The 26261-nt window shown below is 40.9% G+C and overlaps 1 long non-coding RNA gene across 2 annotated transcripts; it reads right to left on the bottom strand.

The window, feature by feature from the left end:
- Nucleotides 1-326: 326 nt before the first annotated feature.
- On the bottom strand, nucleotides 327-24773 carry LOC127022658 (uncharacterized). Of its 2 annotated transcripts, none has more exons than XR_007767365.1 (4): nucleotides 24697-24773; nucleotides 3013-3071; nucleotides 2238-2386; nucleotides 327-1961 (listed from the first exon to the last, which is right to left on the bottom strand). It is a non-coding gene; the product is annotated as an uncharacterized LOC127022658 (long non-coding RNA). The 2 variants fall into 2 exon arrangements; XR_007767366.1 differs by lacking the exon at nucleotides 24697-24773 and adding an exon at nucleotides 12954-13017.
- Nucleotides 24774-26261: the final 1488 nt, after the last annotated feature.

Below are 26261 nucleotides of genomic sequence, written 5' to 3'. Positions count from 1 at the left end.
GATTAAACAGATTTCTTAGGTCTATAACTACTTCTTAAAAGCTGGGAAAGTCTGTAACCCAAAAGACCTGAAAATCTCAATCAATCAACAGAATATCTATATTAAAAACCAGAAGAAAGAATCACACTACAAAAGCCTTGTCTTTTTATACTCATAGCAATCACTTTTGGCCATCATTAGGGGCCATCTAGTACGATGTTGGTCAAACCTCAGTCTGAGCCTATACATTAGACACGGCATCTGGTTCTGCTCACAGCAACAGAAGACTTTTTTAAACAAATGTTCCAACTCAGAGGAAAAAGACCTGAGAGTAAGCAGTAGAAAAATATATATTTAAGACAAACGGAATCTGGGACGAAAAGATCAAGTAGAAGATTAACACCTTCTATAAATATGCCAAACATCTTTCTTTAGAAACCTTCATTACACTTAAAATCCTGGAGGTCTCATTAATGGTACAAATGAGATGCTGGATAGTAAAAAAGGAATTGTGTATCTCTCAGTCCCAAACTAGCCCGTAGAATGAAATCCCTGTCAAGCACGTTTTCCCTGCAAGTCTAAATACATCAATGGAAGTATCTAATTTACCATTCTCAAAGAAATCAAGATTTTTTCCAGCCCAATATCATGTCTCAGCTCATAGCCAGCATGGAGTACTATGAAGAAATCAACTCTAATCTATATAATAAGTGAGCATTATGTGAGGAAAATTGGAGAACTGTTTCTTGGACAAAAAGCTATATTAATTTTCATTCAATTTAATTGTGTTTTCTTTTTCATTTAAATGTTTCTGTTGCCGTCATAGATGAGTTAGAGAAATAAGCATATAGCATTGTTCATTTACTTCCTCATTTTAGCAACTTTCTACAGTTGCTTAATGCAGCCTGCTCCCTCATTTCATAGCTTTTTTTATTGTTCTTTTACTTCTGCTTATTCAGCAGACATAATTAAGTGGTCCACAACAATATGACACCTTTTTCTTAAGGTTTGCAACAATTTTGAACACTCCCTTATGTATAAGCATTTTAAAGCTTTTTCTTCCAATTTGCATTGCTTTGGATTTGCCCACCATGTATTTCATCTAGCATCAAAAAACATGTATTTCCTCTCTATAGCCTGCAATAACCTGCATCCTCCACACTTAAAGTCAGTCCAGCCTCAGTAAGTTTATCTGTTTCAGAGAGACTGAGTTGTTATCTCTATTCAATGAACAGGTATGCATACTATTCCTGTTCCCTACAAAGTATTCATTTTCTAATTTGACCCATTAACAATATTTCTGTAACTTTTACAGCCTTTGTGTTTTCTCTGCAGAGCTGGTCATGGTCCATTATTAAGTTTTTCATTAGAACTGAATTCCTAAACTAATAAAAGCTAGGAATTGTCAAAATACTTCATACTACCATGTTTAAAATATAACACCAAAATGTAATTTCCTTCACACTCTTCTTCCCCCAAATGTCATTTCATGCCAGGATAAGCTTTTACCCATAACACGATCAAAATTTAAAACCAAATATTTTTTAAGTTCAGGAACTTGAATAATTGAATTCACACATTCCATAAATATTGTTGAGTTTACAAAGGCATTCAAGATTTCAATTCTCAGACATTTAAAAAAAATTAAATAAATCAAAGTATGGAAATCCTTTTTCCACTGCTCACTGCCCCTCTGCTTCAAGTTTCTTCAACATCTCCACATGTTTTCAATGTGCTCCTGCATGTTCAGAACAGGTTGTAGTCAGAATTTCACACAGATCTCCTGGATCTTACTTGATGGCAGATGTTTTCAGGCTTTCATATTACGTTAGTGTGCTCAGGTGTAAATCCATCTTTCAGAACAAGGTTTTCAGAGTCTTTTACCCCTCTGGAGACATTCTGCTTGGCATGCAATTCACAGTAAACTGTCAGATTTACATTTTAACAGCCTACGTTAAGATTTATGGGTTTTGATAGACTGTCTGTGAAAAGATGAAGCACAGATTACAGAATCACGGGATGGAAGGGACCTCCAAAAAATGCCTAGGCCTTTCCCAAATCCAAATCAACTCTACCTAACCATTCCCAATAGAAATTTGTCTGGTCTTTCCTCTAGCAAAAGGTCTGTAATATCTTCCACAGTAATATACTCCACTGTTTTGATATCATCACTGTAACAAAGATAGTCTTACTATCCAACCTGAATTTCCAATCTAATTTTTTTTAGGGGTAACACTGAGTAGTACAGATGTACTCACAAGTGTTGGTATTTCATTTCTTCCAAGCATGGCGATACACTGTGTCTTGGTAGAAGTGTCCATGGGAACATGAGCACCAAGGAAGAGGCTGTAGGATGTTCCTCCAAGGGATTTGGTTCAAACACATCCATACCCGCATTAAGGACTCCCTACAATAAATGGAGAACATTTCAAACAAGTAAGAGTGATATGACAGGGATTATCTTCAGCAAAGTCACACTTTGATAATGCTTCTAAGGTTTTTTATCACAGAAAGAACTTCCTCTTCATGGCATTAAAAACCAACCAATCCTTCAACCATGGGATTGTGAGAAAATGAAACATGAGCGAATGACAAGAAGAAGAATGTGAGAAAATGCCTGATCACCAGGAAGCAAGCTGAAGACACAAATAAGCACATCTCGGGGACTCACAGATATTTATGAGGTGATAGCTTCATATAGTTCAATGTATCACCTACAGTTAGGAATTATAACATTAAACAATGCAGACTTGCTACCTAAAAAAAATCTTGCTCCTGAGAAATTTTGGCTAATATCATCCGTTTAAGTTGACATATAGCACGGACAACAACAGCAGACAAAGCAGGATGAAGATCGCAACGGTAGTACAGTATGTGTACATGAAAGATGTGCACCGAAAGTAGTGTGATTTTTTGGTAAATCTGGCTTGTCAGTAAAATCCTGCGACACAGACATGAGAATATCTGGTTGCAAAGTGATCCAAGAGTTAGTAAAGACTCAGACTGCAGGCTTTGACAGCGTTAAGTCCTTACCTGTCTGAGGCTTCCCAAAGCTTAATTTGCTGAGACAACAGGATAAGATGGCATCCACTCTAAGAGCCAAAGAAAAAATTAGAGCATCACTTTCTCAGAAGCGTGTGGGTGCTTCTGTTCTCAGTTAAACAGTCAACGTAAGTGTAAATATCCAGGTACAGCCCTTTCCTTGCTGGTGCTGGAAACAGTGCCTGCCGAGACTCCCCAGGGCTCTGCCCCATGTCAGTTCCTCTGGGCAGCCAGCTCGTGCTCCCACTGCTCAAGGCTCCCAGCCCTACCTCTACCCACACTCTCTTTTCACAGCCCAGCCAAACACACCCGGCCATTCTCTGCTGTACCACTTAAGGCCCCAGCCCTGCCAGTTCAGCCCTCAGATGGTTAAACTTGAGCTCTTCAGCAGTTCTTCTATCACTTTTTCCTGCTCCTAGTTTCACCGCTGCCTAACAGCCCTGGGGTCCATGATCCCGAGCCTCACACACACATGCCTCGGTGTTGTCCCTTCCCATCTTTTCTCTCCCTGCAACAGATTATTCTCATTTTAGCCTGCTGAAAACAGGATGACCCACGCAGTCCTCAGAGCACCAAAGCCCAGACAGCTCAAATGCCCCATGTGCCGCTGCCTGTCCTGATCTCTGGAGCATCCATCAGCTTTCATTTGTCATCTGACAGCTTTTACAGGGGCAGCACAAAGCCAGGCACAAACAGGAGCCTCTGACACCTCAGAATTTCCTACAGAACATGATCAGGGTGCTAGGCATGTCAGTAAGCGTGCCCAACAGAGGAGCCAGTGGGGTCATTGCAGCTTGCAGAGAGCTGGCTGCCAAGGAGCATTGCTCCACAGAGCACAGGAACCTTTGCTACCTTCAAACCACTCAGTTTCTGCTTTGACTTGAACAATTAATTCATTTATATAAGGGCATGACTATGTAAATACTTTGTATCAGGAAACACATAACACAGCACCTTCTCTTCATGCTGTATTGCTTAGCATTTAGAGGAGCCAGAGCTCTTTTGGGGGACAGCAAGTGCAAGCTCACACAGGAGCTTGTGTCAGTAGTGCTATGCAGTCTCCAATAATTTAATTGTCTTGTTATCTGTGATGGTGTTTGAGCTACACAAGGTACCTAATAGTGCACAGAGAATGGGAAAAAGAACTTTCCTTGGTAGCAAGTGAAGTCACTTCACTAACAAAGCACATACTGAGGGAAAAGTACTTCTGAGGCATTCAGATTTTATATTGGCTGGCCCTTGAATGCCAGCCACTACAGGAAAAGCATATGTAATCCCCTCTATAATGCTTATTCTCATACTTGTTGAGGGTGGAGTTGTTGAGTTACTGAAATAAGTAGAAGCACAGAATGTTTAGCTATATGTAATAACCAGGAAATACAAAGCACTGGCTTTCCCAATTATCTTGATAGTATTAGATGTATAATTATACAGCTCATCTGTGATGCTGGAATGAGTGAGGTAAGCTTACAAAATTACAGAAGAGAGTCATTGTTTATGGTTAATACAGTCCAAATAAAAATTAATGGAATGGTAATTTGGTCCTGCAGTCCAAGAGGACTTTGTCTAAACATCTACATGGTAATGGTTTACTCCCAGCCCACCTTCTACCTCTCTTAGGTGGGGAACACCTATGGACAGGCACATGCCCTGCAGTATTCAACACAACATTGTGCAAGTTCTCTCCAAGTGGAGAACTTGAGGGATCTGCTGCAATTGTTTGAATATTTGAATGGCAGAATACTAAAAGGATTGTTTCTTCAGAAATGCCTCGCAGACAATAAACACAATGTTTGGCTGTTTAAAAAGAAGTTTTCCAAACATTTTTCCACGGTTGTTTATATAGGAAGAAGGTTATTTATTCCATATTCTTTGTGCAGTCTGCCAGATAAGCATGATGTCTGACAGCAGAAATAGATCCTTTCAGCAATGATAAATTTATAATGGCATACACGAGTTTTGACTGCTTATGAAGTTCCCTAATTAATTCTTCTATAGAGTACCATTGGCAACAAAATTTATGTTTTGAGATAAAATGAAATTCAGAGGAGGAGTTACTGAACACTCTGTTCCTTTTTGCAGATTTTATGTTTGATATCATGTATCATTAATCTCTTTGCCTACTAAGGGGGGTATTGTTTATCATTCTGGTGACACAGACTGGCTTTTATTATTGGAAGGAAAAACCCTCAGTAAGGCTTAAAGCTGCCAAGTGGCTGCACACATTTTTTAGATATGTCCTGAGGCAGCAACCTAAATGTTGTCATTAACCCCCGCCTGGATCTTATTTCAGGAAAATCACATCTCATGGATTTTCTTTATTCTCCTTTGAAATTGGCCTGGAAAATATTGTGGCCTTGATTTCGCAGCAGATAGAGGTCTAGCACAGACTGAGTTGTGTGTAATTCCTGATATTACTCTATAAATCAAGACAATGAACATTTGGTCTATAATATTTATAGGATGTAAGTGACTGAATTGCACTCTGTAAATAAAAGATCTAACACTGCCCTTCGACAAGGCTTGCTGCAATGACTCCAGTAATGCCTGTACTACACTCTGAAAATGCAAATCACCAGGATTCCAGTTTAAAATCTTAAAAGTTTCTTAAATAGGTATTTTAAGCATTTAATCTGATCTATAGAAATTGTGCCTTTCCTAACTTTCTCCTGTAAGCCATGAAAATTGCACAGAAAAATGGTGTCCCAATCACTTTGCTCAAGGAAATTCTAGCTAAAATTGACATACAAAAAAGATATTAATATCACGCACATTTAGTGGGGATTGTATCCTGCAGTGATCAAAGCTATTTTTGGTGCAAAGAGATTAAGAGCTTGACAAGTTTTTAGTGTTCTGTTGTAAGACAGGAAAAAAGTATCCATGGCTGCTAATTCATGAGAGGATACCAAATGCAAAGACTTAAGTATGCGATGGCAAACATATCAAAGGAGGTTGATGTTGAAAAGGAAATGATCAGACTAACATGTGCCTGCTGAAGGGCTACAATTCTTCTTTAAGCTTTTAGCAATTTGAGCAGTTTCAACCCCAGCTCTACCAAATTAAAACTTGGAAAACAAATTCTGAACCCATCAGCAATGCCATGCTTCAGTAAGCATTTTTTCTATGGACTACTCCATCTTATTTTTCAAAACCCAATCTCCTTCCAGCAAAGCAAGTATTTGATTCAAAATATGTAAGCAAACAAAGTCTGCAAATTTAAAGTGACTGGACACTATGGCCTGATCCAAACTACACTGAAATCAGAGACTTCCCATCGACTTTAATGGAGGCACTATCAGACCAGATTGCCCCTCTCCTCTGGCTCCCAGAAACAGCTCTGGTATTTGGGAGCCAGCCTGAAGAATGAGAAATACCTCCAAACACAGAGCAGGGGGAGGCAGAAAGGTTTCGGGGAGAAAGCTAGCAATTTCTTGATCAGTTTGGAGTTTTCCCTTTTATTTTTGATGGGTGGATTTAAACGTGATCTGGAAGAGTTTCATCAGAAACTGGTACAGATAAAACTGCTAGCGGCCAGTGCCAGCAACCAACACTGATGGCCCAGGAAAGAGTACAGCAGAGAAAACACGTGGTAATACAACTCCTGGATACCCATCCAGAGTCCAGCAGTCTGCAGCTAAGCCTCCTTGAACCAGAATCGATGTGTTTAAAGGAAGAAAAAATAGCAGGGAGCTGTCTAATCCATTTTGAAACCCATGTAAAATTTTAGCATCCACAAAGTGTAGGGCAAGAAGTGTAAACTCAGAAAGTTTAAGAGCAGAAAAGTAAATAGCTGAAGTCTCAGAAATATTGTTAAATGACCTCTAATGCTAAATTTAAATGTCCACATTCTCCCTAAAAGGTTTTTTTAAAAATGCAGCAATTTGATGACTGAAGCAATGAACAAAGATGAAATCCAACAGAAAGCCAAGTTTCCTATAAGATGATGGTGCAAATATCAAGATAACATCCTTTTTATACTATTTTATCCTCATTGCCTATGCTATTCAGCCTGCTTGACCCAACCTACAAAATCTGCCCAAAATATCTGTATACATTTACATATAAAAAGTTAAGGAAGAGCTAATACAAGAAAATCAAAATGACCTGCAGGCGGTACAGCTAATTCTCAAACTGCAGCCTGGGGTTTTTTGGTTTGTTTTTTGGTAGGGTTTTTCTTTTCTTCTATCAAAAACATTGAGGTCAGTTCTAAACTTTTTCTGCTGCTGTGTGAAAGAACAGCAGAGCTAACAAACTTACATTTCTTGTAGATTTTGCCCTCTATCAATTTATTTTGCCATTTTTGCACCACAGTTATGCCAGTTCCTTCTGATTACGATGTCCTCTAATATTTCTAGTTGTCTTATGTTCTTCCCCTAGCAACAATACTGCCATCTGCTTAGCACATCCCCTAAGTACCAGCCAGGCAAATGCTGCATTTCCTATAGATCATTCCAAGCTACATATGTACACTGACCAGCTGGATGTACCTGTTTGCTTACTAACAAGATGGAGAGTGCTCCAAGCCATTTAAATATTGCAAGGTATTAAAAAAAAAAAAAAAAGTAAAAAAAAAAACGAACTTTCCCCAAGAAGTCATAATCTTCAGATAGAAAATAGAGATAGAGGAGGTAGAGAAAGGTGCCTTCAAGTGAGGGAGGTAGTGGAGAGAATCATCTGGTGCCTGATATTGTCATGGGTGGCATTTATCCCTATCTTTTCCTTAGACAAAGGACTAAAGTCCACCACTTTCTTTCACATCCTCCATCAAACTTCTCACTAAAATAAACAGAAGCAAGTGAGGTGTTCAGCAGGGAAAAATCTTAGACCCAGCAAAGCCAACTTCAGGTGTCAGATTCATCTCCCCCCTTCTAGCAATTTGCCTAAAACTGAACTTAAGGGAGTGTGTGTGTCCATCCACGTGTGTCGCCTGCTGAAGCACTGAGATTTCAATAGGTGTGCAGACCAGCAAACTGCTCCTTGCATCTGCTGTACCCTCAAAAACTATTTTGATAGGGAACACCAGGGTACAGTTGTTGTTGTTATGTTCCTATACTACACTGTATAAAATGTGAAAGCTCTCATCAGAGCCTTCATGGGATTTGTCATCAGTAATCTTCCTTGGATAATTAATCTAGAAATCTATTTCTACAAGAGAAATAATAAAACTCCAAACAATGGGAACTCTCATGGAACTGACCATACTTGATGCAGTCAGTCCTGAGAGCAGGCAGTGAACAAGCAGAGTTTCTGCAAATGGGCCAAAACAGGTATTTAAGTCACACTGGGTTTTGTAGGTCTGCCACTGCTCCCATTCTTACGAGTTTAAATCAGGTCTTCTGAGCAGCACATGTTAGATCTGCTCAGACCATGCCTGCACAGGGAAGGAGATACTACCTGGACTGCAGTGGTATTTAGGCAGGAGGGATGCACCTCTCTCTCCCAGGCCAGGCACTGTTCCTAAGCACATCTCACATTTCCAGCCTGAGAAAGAAGTCCAGTTTCACATAACACTGGAGAATAAGCTTTCCATGGGGCTTTCTTTGATACCTACACTCTGCTGAAGTCTCTCATTGTACCTCGTGTGCACAGTGAGGCCAATAACACCTCCTTACTGCAAAGGGGACACAATATTTCATAAATCTGTTCAAGAGTGATTCACCAGAGGTGGTTAAGATGGAAGATGCCCAACAAAAAAAATCTGACACCTAGCCACCGAACTCTTCCACTGATGGCAGCATGTCCTTGGGAAGTTACCTCAGGCTTGTCCTTCACTTTCCTTGTGCTGCAGAAGTAGAACATTACTCATTTCTTTGCAAGGTACATTGAGATCTCTAGACGGAAAACATTTTACAGGTAAGAACTATATTATGCAGACACACGCTTTTACCTGCCATCGTTCATTTATAAACTGAAATGCATTTGCTGTTAACCAGCTTTCTTTAAATTGAGATTGTCCCATTAGCTTTCCTGCCTGCTCAAGACTCATCGGCAGTGTTTATAATATAAGTGCAATTTGAAGGATTTGTCTCATCTTGTTAAGTTGCTTGGAAAATGGGAGCAGAGGAGATGAGACTAATTGAATGGTTATAATGGGAGGAATGGGGTTTGCTTTTCAATGCAGGAGACGGAACAGGCATTTGTTGCAACGAAAAAAACAACAGACAAAAATTGTATAACTTTCAAATTCTGCTTTCCCTAACAAAGCAGTTACAACACCAAATTGTAAAATATAAGCTCACATTAGTCCTTCTTACAACTCCTAATACTTTTCTATGACAAGAATGTCAAAAATATAGCCCATGAGCCACACTGATCCTCCCAAACACTTTAATCTGGCCTGCAAAATCCATAGAGCATTGTAATCTGGATCTGGCCTGCCAGTCAGCTCCAAGGTCTCCATACTTGTACAACTTCACCGAGAGTAACACAAGCAAGTGGGAGTGGGAGTAGGATCAGGGTGTATTTGAAATGGGTGAGTACCTGTGAAAGCAGCACACAGAGCACCATGACATCATCTCTGTGCAGCTCCAGGACCCTGGGTCTGCGGGAGGGTCTCCCAAAGGGCTTCCTGAAGGAGCCCTGCTGCCCAACAGCCCTGATTCCCTGGGAAGGAGTGGGGGGCAGCTTTCCTGTGCTAGATAGCAGCCCAGCCTCCTTCTCCACGCAGCTTTACTGTGGAACAACTGACAAGAAAACCATTTAAAAAAAAAAAAAAAAAGGAACTCCAGTGCTTTAACAAAACTCCTCACTTGATACAGGTTTCACAGCTCCTGATTAAGTCCAGTGCTGCATGAACAAACATATATCAGCAGAAGCTGCACTATGCAATAACATAATCACTGCAGGAATAAACATTTCTGCCCTTGAACAGGTGTCACTACACAATATTAATTGCCACTCTAGATTAGCAGACTATTAATAGATTGCTGCTGAAGATAGTTGCACTGGAAAAGCTTTGAAAGGAATCCTTGTGCCTATTTAGAGAGTCAGCATTCCCACTTCAGACACCTAAACTCACAATTTCTCATGTGGTCTCAGCAGATCTAAGACGACGGTGCTGCTGAATGGGCAGGCCTGCCCTCCCTCTGCCGCACAGGAGGAACCTGCAGAGCATCACCTCTTCCCCTGCATGGGGCTGAGTGACCACTGAAAACAAACCCAAAGCACAGGTTTATTTTCAGCCAGATCGTTGAGCTGCCCTGACCCACTTCAGAATACTCCGGTCACTAAAGCAACATGAATGATGGGATAGGACTAACGGCCAGCACAGAGCTGTACCAGACTGTCCCCTTCCACAACAGAGTGTATTTAGACTGGCTTAAGCTAACTGGCAAGTCCTACTCCAAGTTAGAAGCTGACGTGGGACCATGCGCCTATCCCTCCCTAAGGTAACACAGTGTTGATGGAAGCAGAACTCAAAACCGTCACTCTCATTGGAGGTCGAGGTTCAGCATACACATGTGAAACACAGCAGAAAGTTTCTGGATCTAGCAACGCGATATTTCGACTTCCCCATGTACTTAAGCAACATTATTCAACCTTTCCTCCCCCCTCTCATTTAGAGGATGTAAAGCTAGGATTGAAAAGTAAGGCAGAAGTAAGTGCAGTCATCTGACTTTATCAGCCCTTGGTTTCATAAAACATGTCAGAGAGAGAGTGGGTTAACTAACAATAGGTCTTTTTTTTTTTTTTTTTCCCCAAGAGGTCTCAGGAGACATCATTTGGAGGTTGTTAAAAGAAATAAAATAGGTTGTCTCTCCACGGGCAAAGTAGGAAAAGTAGGTTTTCATGTGGGGGTGCTGCAAAAAGAACAAAGGCAGAATATCTGCTGAATCACCACAGTCTATCCACTACACTCAAACAGCTCTAATTCTCCTGAATTTGCAGTACCCAGCAATCAGCAATAGTGCTGCTGAGAGGAATTTTTACCAACACTATAGCAATCAAACAAAAGCAACTCCAGTGCAAACTAGCTCTTCCAGATGACATCTACTGCTGTCATTTAGCCTCAGATAAATTTGTTGGCATGCAATAATACTGATGACATGCATCTACTGAAAGTCAACACAGGGGTCTTTCTGCTGATGGAGTCAAATGATTAATTCCATGATAATCACTGTGGGGAGTCACTTGAGATATATATCAATCAAGAGAAAGCTCCTTGGTCAGCATTTTTGAGAAGATAAAAAATGAATACAAATAACGAGTGTGGTCAGGAAAACAACTGTGATGGGGAAAGAAGAAAACGAAGGGACTAAAGGGAGAGATTTGCCATTACTTACAAGTAGGTAATGCTTTAGATATCAGCCATGCAATGCTCTCTGCAAAGCAGCAAGGGATCTCACAAGTTTCCATCCAGCCTGACAAACTGAGTTACTCTTTCTACAGACTTTACAATCGGTAAAAAACCAAGACAAAAACATCCAGTTTATTTGGTTAACCTTCAGGATTAGGAGGAGTTCTTGCAGTACAATATTTAAAGACATATTTTACCTCCCTCTGGCTATAGAATGACATGTATCAAGGATTTTTGTGATTTTTTTTTTTTAAAGAGTATGATATTGGTAATTAATTACCTCCTCCTTTTTGAGAGGAGGAGAAAGTCTTGCATGCACTGTGAGCAAGCACCCACATAGCAGGTTTATCATTTTTGGAAATAATCATTGCTAATTCCTTGCACCTCATAAAGGTCTTGGTCTTGCAAGGTGCCAGCTGACTTTAATTTCCATTGACTTCAAGGAGTACAGGTTTACGTTTAGCACCCACAAAAGTTTAAAATTTTAATTACCAAACAGAAATAACACATATGTAGTAGACTGCTTAAAGTAATCATGTGAGAGAATCTCATTCTTGGGAATTACCAGATTTACCTATGCAAGGGTGTCAGATTTTTGCCTCCCTGCCCCAGCTTCAACAGAAGACACGCCTATTCTCAACTTTGCACTCTTTCATGGCTGTCACCGCTACCAGTGTCCAGCCACATCCACATGGACGGGCAGTAGTTAGTGCTTGCATTTTCCATGCTGGAATCAAACCTGACATGCAGGCACACTAAGGCTGACTTTAACTAAGTTGGATAACGATGGCAAGACGTTCAGCCTAGCCTGTATAAGGATGTTCAGGACTTAAATGCAGATTCATTCTTCAAGCTTGAAACATCTGAGCAGAATACCTAATTTAGGAGAATAATCATTTTGTACTCCTTCAATAGTAAATGCAGATAGGCAGACACCTCCAGAAAATTAGCAGATTGGAGACTGAGTCATACTCCGGGGGTGTTTGTCTCTCCAGCAACATCAAGGAAACCAAGGGTTTTACTCCTAACTGGCGTGGCAGCAACTACCTGAGCAGCACCTCCAGTAAGGCAGGACAGGCGTAGGCTGCGATGTAGAGGGTCAAGATGAACTCACCCCGCAGCCGGGAGGGGCTGAACTCTGTTCCTGGGATTTAACTGCTGTTGGTAGCTGAGATATTGGCATAAGCCTGTTCTGGATGGGTCTGTCCTGACTGGGGGATGCTTTCTCAAAGACACAAACAGCATAAAAAGCAACATTTTCATTAAATCCTTGCGATTGAGTTTCAGAGACAACAATTAAGCAGACTGTGAAACAGGGAAATTACTTTGTGAGAAATTCTTAATTGTTTTTATTTCCTACCTTTAACACCACTTACATTTGTTTTCTTAGTATTTTAGTTGCCTGTTTATAGGGTTTTGCAAAAATTATTGTACATGGGAAATGAGGTAGCTGTGAGCAGCGATAAGGAAATACAGCTTTATCTTAAGGTACCAATCCCAACATGGTAGAAACTGGTTTTTACTGTTCTGTTGTGTTTGTGAAGAAAAAGTTGAATTCTGCTTTTCAGTTCTCCACCGGGAGGTTTCCACCAGAGCTGGCCAGGACCCAACCAAAACCTCAAAAACATCTACTCACATTTGCAGTCAGACACACTGCTGAGGGATCCTTTTGTCGTGGTTTCTGTGGGTTTTGACAATGGTAAAGTGGCAGTATTCACTTGTCCCGTTTCCTTTTTTTTTTTTTTGCTGTTGCTGTTTAACACAGAAAACATCGTTTTATGTTACTACAGCAGGGTCATTCCCAACTCATTCATCCGATCACACACAGATACCACACACAAGGGGAATTTTTAGTGACTAGAAGTTGCGTTGGTGATATGCTACCGATTCTAATGGAGTCAAAAGGTCCCTGCAGAATGCTACACCTTACAAAATGGCACCAAAAAAACCTGAGGTAACCACCAGACTGCCAAGGTAAGCACACTATTCCTACTATACCCCCCTATCCCAGCTCTACCAGGACTTATTTTTTATACTTTCACAGACCCTAGCTCAAAAGAATAACAAACCCCCTAGGAGAATAAAATTGGTTCTCTTCCTAACTATCTTTGTTCAGTACCAAAGGCAATATTTTCTTTTCTAGAAGGCAAAAATCAGATAATACTGAGTTTGGTGTCTCTCTTGCACATTTCCCACCTTCTCCCTAGTCACTGTCCAGACATGTGTCAGCATGTCTGGTAGCCTGCGCCTGCCAGGTATGGACATGCACATGACAGTGTTTTCATAACAGTTTGAATAAAAATCCTCTTATACTACACAGCTGGCAACTTGCCACAGAAGAAGAAAAGCCATTTTTTACAGAAGCTCCTGCTTCTTGTTTAAATGAGCTACCACTACAGAGTCATGGAAGTGGTGCAAGTATAGATCACATATAATTAATAATACATCACAAATAACTGATAATGCAGCAAAACAGTAGCAGAAGTCCAGGGGGATCTGAAGTACTGCTAACAAAGCAATATACTTTGTGATTCAGCAAGAAGGAATTAATGACTTCAACCCTGAAATAGAAAGGTGGTCAGCTGGCTTTAAGAAAAGTTTGATCCTCCTTTTTGTATAATGGCAAATGCTCTATAAACACACAAAAACTTCAGTAGTATAAAACTTTGCTATGTGACTCAGTAGAGAAACCAAAGTTTAAACCTTTTGTGAATTTTACTGAAAATTTTACACATTATTTTGCAAATAGTTTCCTAGGTAGTGCCAGGCTTCCATTCACAGAAGCAGTTTAGTCTAACTCAAGACATTTGTAAGACACCATGACTGTAAAGCCAATGGAAACCAGAGACAATTATTTGCCCTGTATATTGGAAAATGGCCCCTTTGTTGAGGCTTTTACATACTACGATGATACAAATAGTAAATAATAATAATAGACCCAGCTTGATTTAAGTAAACTCTATTTTCCTAGATTTTATTCTTCAATAACTAACTGAAGTGTTACAATGACAACCTTAATCTTTGCATTTCCAGTTTTGGAAAATTCATAACTATATTACTATATTAAACACTATTTTCCATTTGGTATTTCCAGAAGATGTATAATAGGTTTGTAGCATCATTTAGTAAATAAATTCATTATGCTTTTCATTAAATTGTACTAAGGGGAAGAGGGAACCTTTCTCTATTATTGATTCTCGTGGGCAGTCTAGCATGAAATTTTTGATGTAGTTTTTTAGAGGATTAAAAAGTTGAGCATAAAAATGTATTATTGATTGCACACTGCAAAGGACAGTATACTGCTCATCAGACTCATATATTATAGATTAAAACACTCAACAGTTCTAACCTTTCACTCAGTCGCTCCAAGGTAATTTTTTTCATGAGGATGTCAGGGTACTGCGCTTACAGATTGTACTTCCCAGAGAGTTTGAAAAACTCATGGAGCAGCTACCGGAGTTGTTTAAAAATGCTTTGTTGGTAATCTTAGAGTCCACATATTCAAAGAAGGGACTAGTTGGGGCAGAAAGACACCTTGCATCTCACTTGCATGTTATGTGGAAGACATAGCTGATGGAGCACCCAATCTATATTAGCCAACAGAAACTTTGTAATTGGTTAGGCACACAGGTGTCAAACATGGGTGTGCAAATACCAGTCTGCATGCTAAATACAAAAGCAAAAGTTGCCTGACTTTGCCACTGCTATGCCTGGAACGAGCATAGAATGAAAAGGGGATTTATGACTCAGGAAGTATCTCTGGGATCGGCACCTCGATGGCTTTTCCCAAACTCTGGAGCACGTTATGCACCAGCAACTTGTCAGAGCTGAAACTGAAAGTATGATCGGCACAAATGGGGTCAGCTCCTGTGGTTGTCTCCACGTTGCTGGATTCTTACACCTCACAGATTTGTCTTCTGAGCCATGGTTAGATTTTGCATACTGCATTTATCTTCTTTACAGAAGTATTTAAAATAAAGTATATATATTTATCACATTTGGTACAAGGAGATAAAATACTGAATGATGAAATTTAAAACATAGTTACTACAGAGAATCCCTTCCTGAATTGGTCTGAGGCTTAGAAGAGGAAGTGGACAGGAACGTCACCTTTCTGTCCTGTGATCTGTAAGCAGAAAAAGCATCTTCTATCCATAGAAGATCAGTGGAGATATATTTAACAAAAACTCCCTTCTGCAATGATTAACACCTTACAGAAATCCTATTGGAGTGTTCTAGTCTGCTGTCATAATAAAAATCTAGCTCTACATAAGGACAGAAGCGACAAAAATAGCATCACCAGGGTGATGGCTATTTGACGGATTTCACAGAATGATTAATCCAATGAAAAAACCTGAACATTGCAGAATTGATGAAGAAGTCTCTTTCTTGAGTGTATCAATTCACAAATGTCTCTAAATAACACAGGCTAGCAGCCCACTCACAAAAAGACTGTAGAATATTTGTCATCATATATTTCATGAATGATGTGATCATTTTAAAATAAACAGAAAAATATTCTCTTCAATTCATTGGCCTGAGTAAGAATTCAAAGATAGGTCTATCACAAAAACCAAGTTGAAAATCCTTAAAATGCAACTTTAAAAATGTTTTTTGTCTACATTTGGCATCATGACTTTTATGTTGGTGGAACAATGCCAAGATGAAAAACTAGAAGAAAAAAACAATTTCCCAAGTACCAGGCCAGCACCACAAATCATCTCATCACAGACTTGTCAGCAGGGCTTGACTTGCATTCGGCAAATGAATTTCACCATTCAGAAAACATTACTCAGATGTAGGGCCAGATAGCAAACTGCTCTGCAGATATAGTATAATTAGAAAATTCATTGAAGTTAATCTGCTCCATGGCCTGGCTACAGAACTATCACAACCAATCACGTATCTGGTAATGATTTTGGAGTGCTCTGGCTATTCAGTCATCCTTCCTCTCTGCTTAGCACTGGTGAGGCACATCTGGAGTGCTGGGCCCATTTCTGGGTTTCCCAGTACAAGAGAGACATGGACGCACTGGAGTGAGTCCAGCCAAGGGCCACTAAGGAAGTGCAGCATCTCTCGTATGAGGAAAGTCTGAGAGAGCTGAGACCGCTCAGCCTGGAGAAGAGAAGGGTGGGGAGGGTCTCACTAGTGTGCATAAATAGCTGTTGTGAGAGTGTAAAGATGACTGAACCAGACCCTGCTTGGTGCCCAGTGAGAGGACAAGAAGCAACGGGCACAAACTGAAACATAGGAGGTTCTGTTCAAACATGTGAAAAAACCTTTTCACTGTGAAGGTTATCAAACACTGGAAAGGGTTGCCCGGAGAGGTTCTAGAGTCTCCATCCTTGGAGATACTCAAAACCTGCCTGGACCTTGCCCTGAGCAGCCTGCCCTAGCCATCCCTAGACAATCTCCCAAGATCCCTTCCAGCCTCAAAGATTTTGTTATCTTGTGATTTCACAGTTCGAGCAAGCAGCACTGAAGATGCTGAGGCAGGCAGAATGGAAGGAGAGGGGCAAAAGGAGCATCAGACAATAAAAATAAAACATTTAAGAGTCCATTTCTTCCTTTACACTGATATAAAATGGGGCAATCCCAACAAGCGCAGGGCAGCTGTACTGCTGCAGCAAGCAGAGCAGATGCAAGCTCTAAAAGATTAACCAGCTCCTGGAGCCGCACATTAGTATCTATATTGACTGATCTGCAATTCCTGCTTGCTTCAAGGACCAGGTACCCAAAGACCCACGTTCCTTTGGACTCCATGTTTCTAGACATGCCTGGAGAGGCAGTGGAGGCACCTGAACAGAGAACACAGTGATCCAAGGTGTGGGCAACCCTCCTGCCTACTGCATGTGTAGCTCAGCTATGAGAGGCTGCATTAAGCGCTGAGTGCAGAGGCACCAAGGATGTTACTGTCTCACCCAGCCAATTATAACTTTTCTTTTTCCACCTCTCAGGTTTTCATTTCTTTTTGCCCAAAATTATGCTTAAAGAACCTCTCTGTGTCCCTCTTGGAAGCACGCCCTTGCACTGTAACAAGGGACATACGTCATTGCTGCTGCTGGGCTTTGACCAAGTACCTATTTTAAAGTCAGGAGGGAATTTTGCCAACGAGCGATCAGAACTGGCTTTTCACCGCTCCGCTTTTTGCGTGTCAGAGAGGCACTGCTATGTTAGCAGCAGTGGGATAGCGCTGGTTGCCATAAGACAGGTAAGAAAAGCACTGCTCACAGCTTGCAGCCTGATGTAGTGGAAACCTGAACAGGACAACTGCCAGAGACAGGCAATAGCAGGGCAGCTCTGGCAGCTCTAGGAAGGGGGAGACCCGAGACATTTCCGCAAGGAGATTTATGTACTCTGGTTACTTTGGCCTCCCAAGCCCCTTACACACACAGTGAGGCAGCAGGGGAAGGGCAAAGAGGATCCGTCTCACACAACGTGCTGAAATCAGCTTTGAACCTCATTGGAACTAACGGAATCGCTGGGCTCGGCATATGCATATAAGTAAAAATAAAGATGATGTAACTAGAATGGCAGGACATGCGTACGCGCCATCTGCCAGGTGGCTGTTCCCCCTGCTCAGTTCCAGTTGAGCTACAGGGAATGGGAGCTGCGTGCAACTGGATAAACTGGGACTGGGTAGCCATACAATGGCACTGTGTCTCCAAACCAACCAGGAAAATTTCAGTGAAACATGGATTGAGACAACAAGCAAAACTACCTACAGGATTATTTCCTGTAGTGAGCTCAGACCATCCTCCCACTCCCTTTCATCTCAGCCTTAATAAAGAGATATCAGATTTACAGGATCATCTCTTCTGCCTCTGCATCAGTGAAACTGTACTAGATTTTGCAAGTGAATCTCCCAGATAAGAAATGCAAATCAATTTGTCTCTTTTTCTTCATTGTGCCAGTACCCAAAATATGTTCTCTGGGATTAAGCAAAGGATTGGCAGGCTGCACGAAGGCTGCGGGGGAGGAAGGAGGGGGCAGAAAGGGTGAAATACGGGGTAAAGAGAGGAATCTGCAAACCCAAAGCAGTTTGTGGGCATGAACAGTGCTTCATTTCTTCACAAAATCTTCGAATGGAGGTGAAAAAGCAACTGCTGGATGAGCACTGACAGCAACATAAAGCAGCAGCCACCACCTGAAATAGCCAGGTGGCATTTGCACTGCTCTTAGTTTACTTTTTAATAGTAAAATCTCCTCTTTGTGATTCATTACTGTTCTTTGAAGTTTGAAGAAGTATTTTCACTCTAACAGTCACCGAGGAAATCTTCCACAAGAAGAAAGAGAACAGGATCCAAAGGAGAAGCAGAGCAAGGAGATTCACATATACTTCCAGACTATTTTTTTCTAAACATATATGTAAAAAAAAAAAAACCAAAACCCCAAACAACTTATCTCCTCTGAAACAGTTTCTGCTTCCTGTTCATTTGTCTTGCAAGACAGCAGGACATCTTTCTCTTACTGAAGGTGTTTAGTGGCCCCAGACATCTCAAAAATCAAATGTGATGCACCAGCCCAGAGCGCTGCTTTGCTTGTTGTGTAATCTGGTATGGCCAAAGAAATGACATCACCTAACACAAACTAAGAACTCAGCTAAACAAGGTTAGAGTGATACTTAAGTTGAACGACAAAAGGCACCCACACTCTTCTCCTCACCATCCCTTTCTTCTGGAACAAACCAGAACCAGCAGAGATCCTAAAAGCCTGATTTATTGTCAGTTATTCACTGCTATTGTACTGTGGCATCGAGAATTACCAGTCCAGGGGGTTATTTCATTACAACCTTGTATAAGTATATAACAAGAGAAACAATATAGCTCAAATCCAATAACAACAAGATATTGGAACAGTTTTGATCATAATGAAATGTAATAGGCAAAGGTTTTGTCTGAGAAGAGGCTGGTAGAAGAGGAAGGCAGGCAATGGGGTAGTTTTCAGTTTGCAGTGTATAACATTCCCATACATAACTTATCTTTTCCCTTCTTTTACTTGCTGTGAGAATAACTATAGCCTCTCCCTCTTCTGGAAACCTGTGCTGTGAGGACATGACAAAACCCCCAAGTAAAACCTGAAGCACACACAAGCAGCATAGCAATTATTGCTAGAAAAATACAGGTATAAAACAGTTTTTAGCATCCTTTGTTTCTTTAAGCAAAATGAAATCCACAGATTTCTCATTGGCATGAGCCTGCATGGTATGCAGCAGAAACGGTGATTTTTATCCACTCATGAAACCATATTTGTATCTGCAATCACAACAGAAGCTTGTCATATTAAAGCTGTCACTTCTTCCTTCTCCCTACCCTTCCCAAATATCTGCTTTAGGGAACAGGTCAGACTCCTGGTCAGCTTGAATGCCTTAGTCTGCATTTCTAACCGGCTTCCCATCATATCTAAATGCTTGGTGCTCATAACTTGCATGACAACTGGGGGGGAAGGGGAAGAAAAAACCCAAAACAACCAACCAGAACTACCTAGAGCAGCATTAGCATCCCAACTGCCTTAATGATGTGATACAAAACACTGGGGTTAAGAGAAGGTATACACATCAGCCAGAGGCACAGCTACAGTGATAAGTTGGCTTGCTTCTATCCCATGCTGTAACTTTGGGGAAAGTCTGAACACCAGGGGAATAGGAAAATTCTCCTTTTATTTCCCAGCATAAAATATCTGTGTGAAGTTTTACTGGCTGCTGACAACTGCCCCAGGGGTTTGGAAGGGCCAGGAGCACTGCAGACGGTGGCAGCCTGGGTGTTAGCTGGGCAGGGCAAAGACAGCAAAGATAACGGACTGATCTGGCTAGATCTTCCTTCAGCTGCCAGCACCCACAGCTATGAGCAACACAATACTCTGAAAGACTATGAGCATTAAATACGATCTACCCTTGCACTTACTGGCAAATTCATTATATGATTTCTCCAGCCCAATTAAACAGCAGCTGCTGACTAATTTGCATGCACCACCACTCAGTCCGTGATTACTGCTGACATGACATGAGCTGTATAAAGGGCTCTTTCAGGAAAGGATTGTGTAAGCTGAATAAAGGCAGTTGGCTTTTATTCTAAAGAAAATGCTGTGCATCAAGACTATTAGATTTGCATTGCACAAGAATTACTCCAAATAATGGCTGAATCTTTAATGCTGCTACTGAAAAAAAAATATTTTTTTACCAAACAGGAAGGTAAGGCCAAGTGAGAGGGTAATGGAGATTTATTTTTATTAATCAGGATTCAGAGGGCAAACCACAGGTTTTACTAAAATGCTGCTTATTAAAATAATTTTCCAATCAAACAGTTCATTGTATTTACCCAGCATTGCAAAGGTGCCTGCTAGGTCAGCTCAGCCTGGAAAAGAGGCCCTTTTAAATCTGCTAACTAGTCCAGGCTGTCAAAAAAAGCTTTGCAACTAATCTAACATCTTTTGAAATAAAAGGGTACAATCCTGAGCCCACTGAAGTGGATAGCAAAACTATTAGCCATGCTGGGCCAGGATTTTCATCTGTTTAAAAACACTATGGTAAGCAAATATTCCTGTTGGATACAGAGTACTCCAGAGAAGCAGTAAGAATGAGCACAGCTCGCTGCCAGCTCCACAGTGCAACATGCGGCAGAAACAGCCCCAACCCCTAAGCAAGGAAAAAGTGAACCATGATACAAAATGGTTAGCTTTTAAGCAGTCAAATTAAATAATGCAGATTTAGGGCTAATTTGGCAACATCCCTAGACTGTAAAAGCCCATATGGGAGTTTTGAATTTGGAAGGGTTCTTGATACAGTTTATAGGCAAGAGAGACATATAAAAATCTTAATGGCTTAAAATGACCTTTTGGATGGGCAACACCACTAAACAACTAAGCAAAGGAAAATTCTCACAGTTATATTAAATGCTACTGTGGAATTAACAGTGATTTTTCTGCAGATACCTAAGTTAAAACAAAGTGTACCCCGAAAGGGTGGACACAGATACTTGCTGTGTGCTTGCTGAGATGTTCTCTTAAATATGAGGTGAGACTGTAGGTGAGGGAATAAGAGAGAAGCCACTGCAGTCAATTCACTTCTGACAAAAGCCAAGTGGGAAGCAAAAGAAGAGACACCCTGTTCAGAAGTGCCCGAATAAGCCTCCTACAACAGAGACAACTTGCAAAATATTAGTCTGATTTTTGGCTGCAGGTTTTGCTGTAGTCTCCACTCAGAAACCCATGAGAGCATGGGCATTCAGGATGAAATGGAGGAAAAAAGGATAGAGTCAGTATTTTAACATGGTATTTTAATTTCAAGCCAGTGCTCCAAACAGACACAAATCTCAACCAACTCTAAATGCTTAAAAATCAGCATACATTTAGCCTAAACAAACCAATCACTGTCAAGGACTAATGGGGATGAATTGCCTTCAGGAAATGCTTGTCTGACTCCACTGACTGGAGAAATACTCTATAATAAATCCCTATGTTTTAAACAAATTGTGTTCAGAGTTATACTGGCACAAGCTGTTGGGGAAGGAAACCAGCAGCCACTGTCAGCACTGCCATCAGGACAAGCATCAGCAGATCTGTGGCCTCAGATAAGCCACTATCAAGAGTACCAAGAGGAAACAGCTTCTGATATTATAGCTCCTCAAGGCCATTCATGGCAAGATTTGATACAGAACTATCAGCCAGTTTTATCAACAGGGGAAATGAGGTGTGGACTACAGGAAGGCTGATATTGTGCTGGTAGAGAAGTGAGCCTCCTGACTACCAGTCCACTGTCTTAGTTGTCCTTTTTATAGGATAGCTTAAGAAACAAAAAATAAACCAAACCCAACCCAAAGATACGCAAATCTTAAAATTATCATCAAATCAGTAGTGGCATTTAAAATAAAAACCACAGAATTTCCTGTGTTCCCCTCTCCCCAGTCTTTTAATTATTCATACCCAACATCAGAGAATAGGGAGAACTAAACGTTCAGAAGCTGAAAAGGTCAACAGGGACAGTAGCCTGCAGGAAAATTAAAGGGGTTTCTTGCTCTCCTTCAGCTGGAAATACAGACGCTGGGACTCCATCCAACAGGAAGGACATCTGGACTAAAGAGAATAGGCATATGGATTGATCTATGCCAGAATGGGCACTGCCAGCAATGAAAAACAGCTGAAGAGAAGGCAGAAGAGCATGAACCGGTTTGTTACTGTCTAGAGAGATATATCGCAGGAAACTCTTGGGTTTTTGCAGTTGTCTCTCTCCCACCCAACACAGTAAGTATGGGAACACAGGTACTTTTTTGCAGGTTGGCACACATGGGAGGCTTGTGGTTCAGAGGGTCTTGATACCTTCAGCACCAGTGAGCTCAGAAAACCTGAGGAAAGCAAAGTGAGGACATGCAGCATAGTGGGCTCCAGCTTGACTGCCCTTCCAGAGTTCAACTAAATTAAACAGAAGCAGAATTAAGACAGCATTCCTAGCAGTTCAATCTTTTCATTCTTCCCCTTTGGCCTATTTTTCCTTTTCTAAAAGTAAAAATTCTTAACTTACTTAGAAAAAATGAAGTCCTTGTTCAATGCTCAACACACTGCTACCCACTCTGCTAACGCATGCCACCTCCTGCACCCTTCTGAGAATCTGTTTCACAGTTCAGACAAGTGTCTGCTGGCAATCCCGGCACTCACAAAATCATGAGTCAGGCATTAAAATCTATCAGATTTTTAATACCATATATTAATGGATTTTTATTTGCCATTTAGATATGGATTTGTTTTATTTCAGCTGTTAAGCTCCTTAGAAAACATACCTTTGAGTTCATCGCCTTAAATAGGAGATGGAAAACAGACCCACCATTTGATATCAAGGTCAGGGAGACTAGGAAAGGACCCATAAGACTCAACAAAAGTCATAGCAGTGGGCCGTGATGGTTGCTCAGTGTAAGGGGTGCTCAGTCCCTGCTAGCAACTAGGCAGCTTCAGGCCTAACTTAGAACCTTTTTGAGGTTGTAATGTACCCGTGCCTTTTGCCAAAGGACTTTCCTGCCTATCTCAACATTAAGATAATGAAAAATTATATGTAGCCCATCAATTACTTATGCATTCTCTATTAATATTTCAAGGTTTATGTGCATAAATAAACCAAATTAATTAGAAACTTGCAATCTTTTTTTCCCTCAATATTTTCTTTTGACACCAGTCCTACTTAGAGATCCTCACATATAGATCTTTATTTGTCTGCCATAAATCACATCACAATGTGATGTTTCAGCAAATAGAATAGCTTTCTCCTTACATCCAGTAGTATCAAATACACGCGTTGAGAAATCAGCCATAGACATTTAGCTTGGCAGAGCTGCCAGTGCAGTACCTGGGCTTTGGCGGGAAAATTCATTACTCAGTCACCAGCACCCAAAACAAAGCCCAAGAGTCATTCTAGTTATACTAGATACCACAATGGGAAGCAGATGCAAAGGTGTGGCTATAGGATACTGGCACCTCTTTGGTAATTATGTACTTCTATCTGGCATCTAGCATCTTTCAGATATACACAGCTCACCACTATTTGATTCACAAAGACATAATTAAAGCATAATCTATTGGCAAAGAAAGAGCCAAATGAGTCACACAAGTGAAGGCATTTATGTTACTACCTTCTCTCTGCACTAACTATATGTCTGCCTGTTTCTTTTTTTATTCTCAAATAAAATTGTTTTTATTCTCTTACTTTATTTCTCTGCTCCCTCATGCTCAATTTTTTCTTCTAATCTTCTCCTTTTTCTCTTTTTACATCTTGAATCTGTAATTATCTGTGCTTGATACCTTCATACAGATCAGCATCTAGCCATGCATAGCACACTCACTGTGCTCTAAGTCAAGTTGATAGGATTTGTTCGGACTCAGTACCTACTCCATAATTCTCCTTCACCCCAGGACTTGTATTTTGTCCCCCATAAGCCTACTGGAAATTACTTTAGTGCTCTTCTCTAGGCTTTACACACATCATGCTCTGGTCTGTTCCCATACAGTCTTTTGCAAGGCAGAAATACAGTTACTATTGTTTCATCATGAACTTCCAGTCCTCTTTCTATCTCCATTTTGATAAGCCTTAGCCACTGAGGGTGCTGTCCCAGTCCTTACAAAGCTCCTCCCTTGGGCTGTCAGTTGCTGCTTCTGCTCATTTTCTTTTTCCCCAGCAGCTGAATATCTCTAGCTCTTTCCATTTCCTTTTAGCATCTTTGGTTATCCTACCCATTCAGGTAGGAACTAGACTCTTTTCCTTCTCATTTCCATTTACTTATACCCTTCAAGCCACCCTAGAAGACCTCTTTTCTGGCAGATCACCTTTGTTGGGCAGCAGCAGGAGTGGGGCTACCCCAGGGATGACCCCATACCGCCAGGCACAGTCCCTGCAGTACCTGAGTGGAGTTGACACAGCAGGGCCAGCAACACTCCCATCCTCAGCAGACACAGCAAGGGAATGAGCCAGATCTCAGGTCAATCCAGGAAACCCAAAGAGGAACTCAGGAGACCAGACTGGAGACAGGAACCCCACAACAAAGCACTGACCAAGCCCCAAGCTCAACTGGAGCACCTGGGCCATGAGCAGGGAGCAGGGATCCAGGTGAGGCTGCTTAGGTCCATTAAAGCCCATTAGTGCCCTCAGGGCCCTGAGAGTCTCCTCCCCTTTTACAAAGCAACCAAAGTTTTTTTGAAGTTGTTTCTGACAACATTAGATGTGATCAAGTACCATACCCACTGCACAGTGACAGTATGGATGGCAGCAACACCTCTGAGTTATGCAGCTTGGGAAGAATTCATTTCTAAATTACAACCATTGATCACCAGCTGTAATGTTTGCTATTGAAAATTTAATCAATAAAAGGGGGAAGTACAAAGTTTGATTACATCGGGTCAATAAAGGCAAACATCAAGAGTTTCATTAAACTCTCTGCAAAAAGTGACATTTTTGAGAATATTATCTTTTCAGAAGGTTTGCCAAACAATTATTCTTTTTGACAACACATTTCAAAAGGTGCATTACAAAAATGACAGTGCTTTATTATACCGCTCTTTGAAGAGAATATAAGTAGTCCCCTCTGGTGAGCCTTCTGACTGAGAGTATATAAATTGCAAAGTATATAGACTATCTTCATGAGCGTTCAGCCTACAGAAATACCTGTTCATGCTTATTTTTTTTTCTTGCATAGGCTTCCATTGGGGCAACTGATTGAAGAGAGCCAGAGATGCCAGCCTCTCTAGCTAGAACGCTGGGTAGAGCACTTCTTGCATCTCTAAGACCTTGGTGTCAGTGTGTTAGTCTCTATAACTCTGGACAGTTGCTATTAAATTAGATGAACTATCTAGTCTATCATCCTTTTTGGAAATTTATTAAATAATATCTCCAGTTTTAGAACTTAAAAGTTAACATTACAATTAACTTTTCATCAAAAAGTAACTGTGAATCCACTACAAAGGGAAAAAATATGCCTAAGTATTTCTCAAGCCTTACTCCTTGTTGCTATTCATCTTCTTTTCTGCTTGCAGACTTATTCATTGACATCTAGAGGAGAGTTCTCCCTTTTTCCTATTTGTCCCCCTGAAATACCAATAACTGTTTCTTTTTCCTTCTTTGTAAATTAACTCAGTCCAGTGCTGCTCAATAACTCCATGCTCCTTATCTTTTAGCTTCTTCCCACCAGATGCAAACTTACCTCCCATGATTTTCCCCTTCTTTCCCCAAAGTGATTCGGGGATTTCCTAACCAATCTTCCGCAAAGCTCCCCTCCCTCCCCTGCCTTCCCTCTCACTTTGCTTTCTCTCACACATGTACTCTTCCCTACTGCACCCCTGGAGAAACATCAGCTCCCTCTGACATCTTTCCCAGGAGGAAATCTATGGCAGTATGCATGCAGAATGGTTGTTAACCATATTTTTCTCCATTAGAAAGACTAAAAATAAAGGCTAAAATCTTGTGAAGATG

Source organism: Gymnogyps californianus, chromosome 15, assembly GCF_018139145.2.
Source record: "Gymnogyps californianus isolate 813 chromosome 15, ASM1813914v2, whole genome shotgun sequence".
In the NCBI taxonomy this organism is placed as follows: domain Eukaryota; kingdom Metazoa; phylum Chordata; class Aves; order Accipitriformes; family Cathartidae; genus Gymnogyps; species Gymnogyps californianus.
This window is presented reverse-complemented; position numbering and strand designations above follow the sequence as displayed.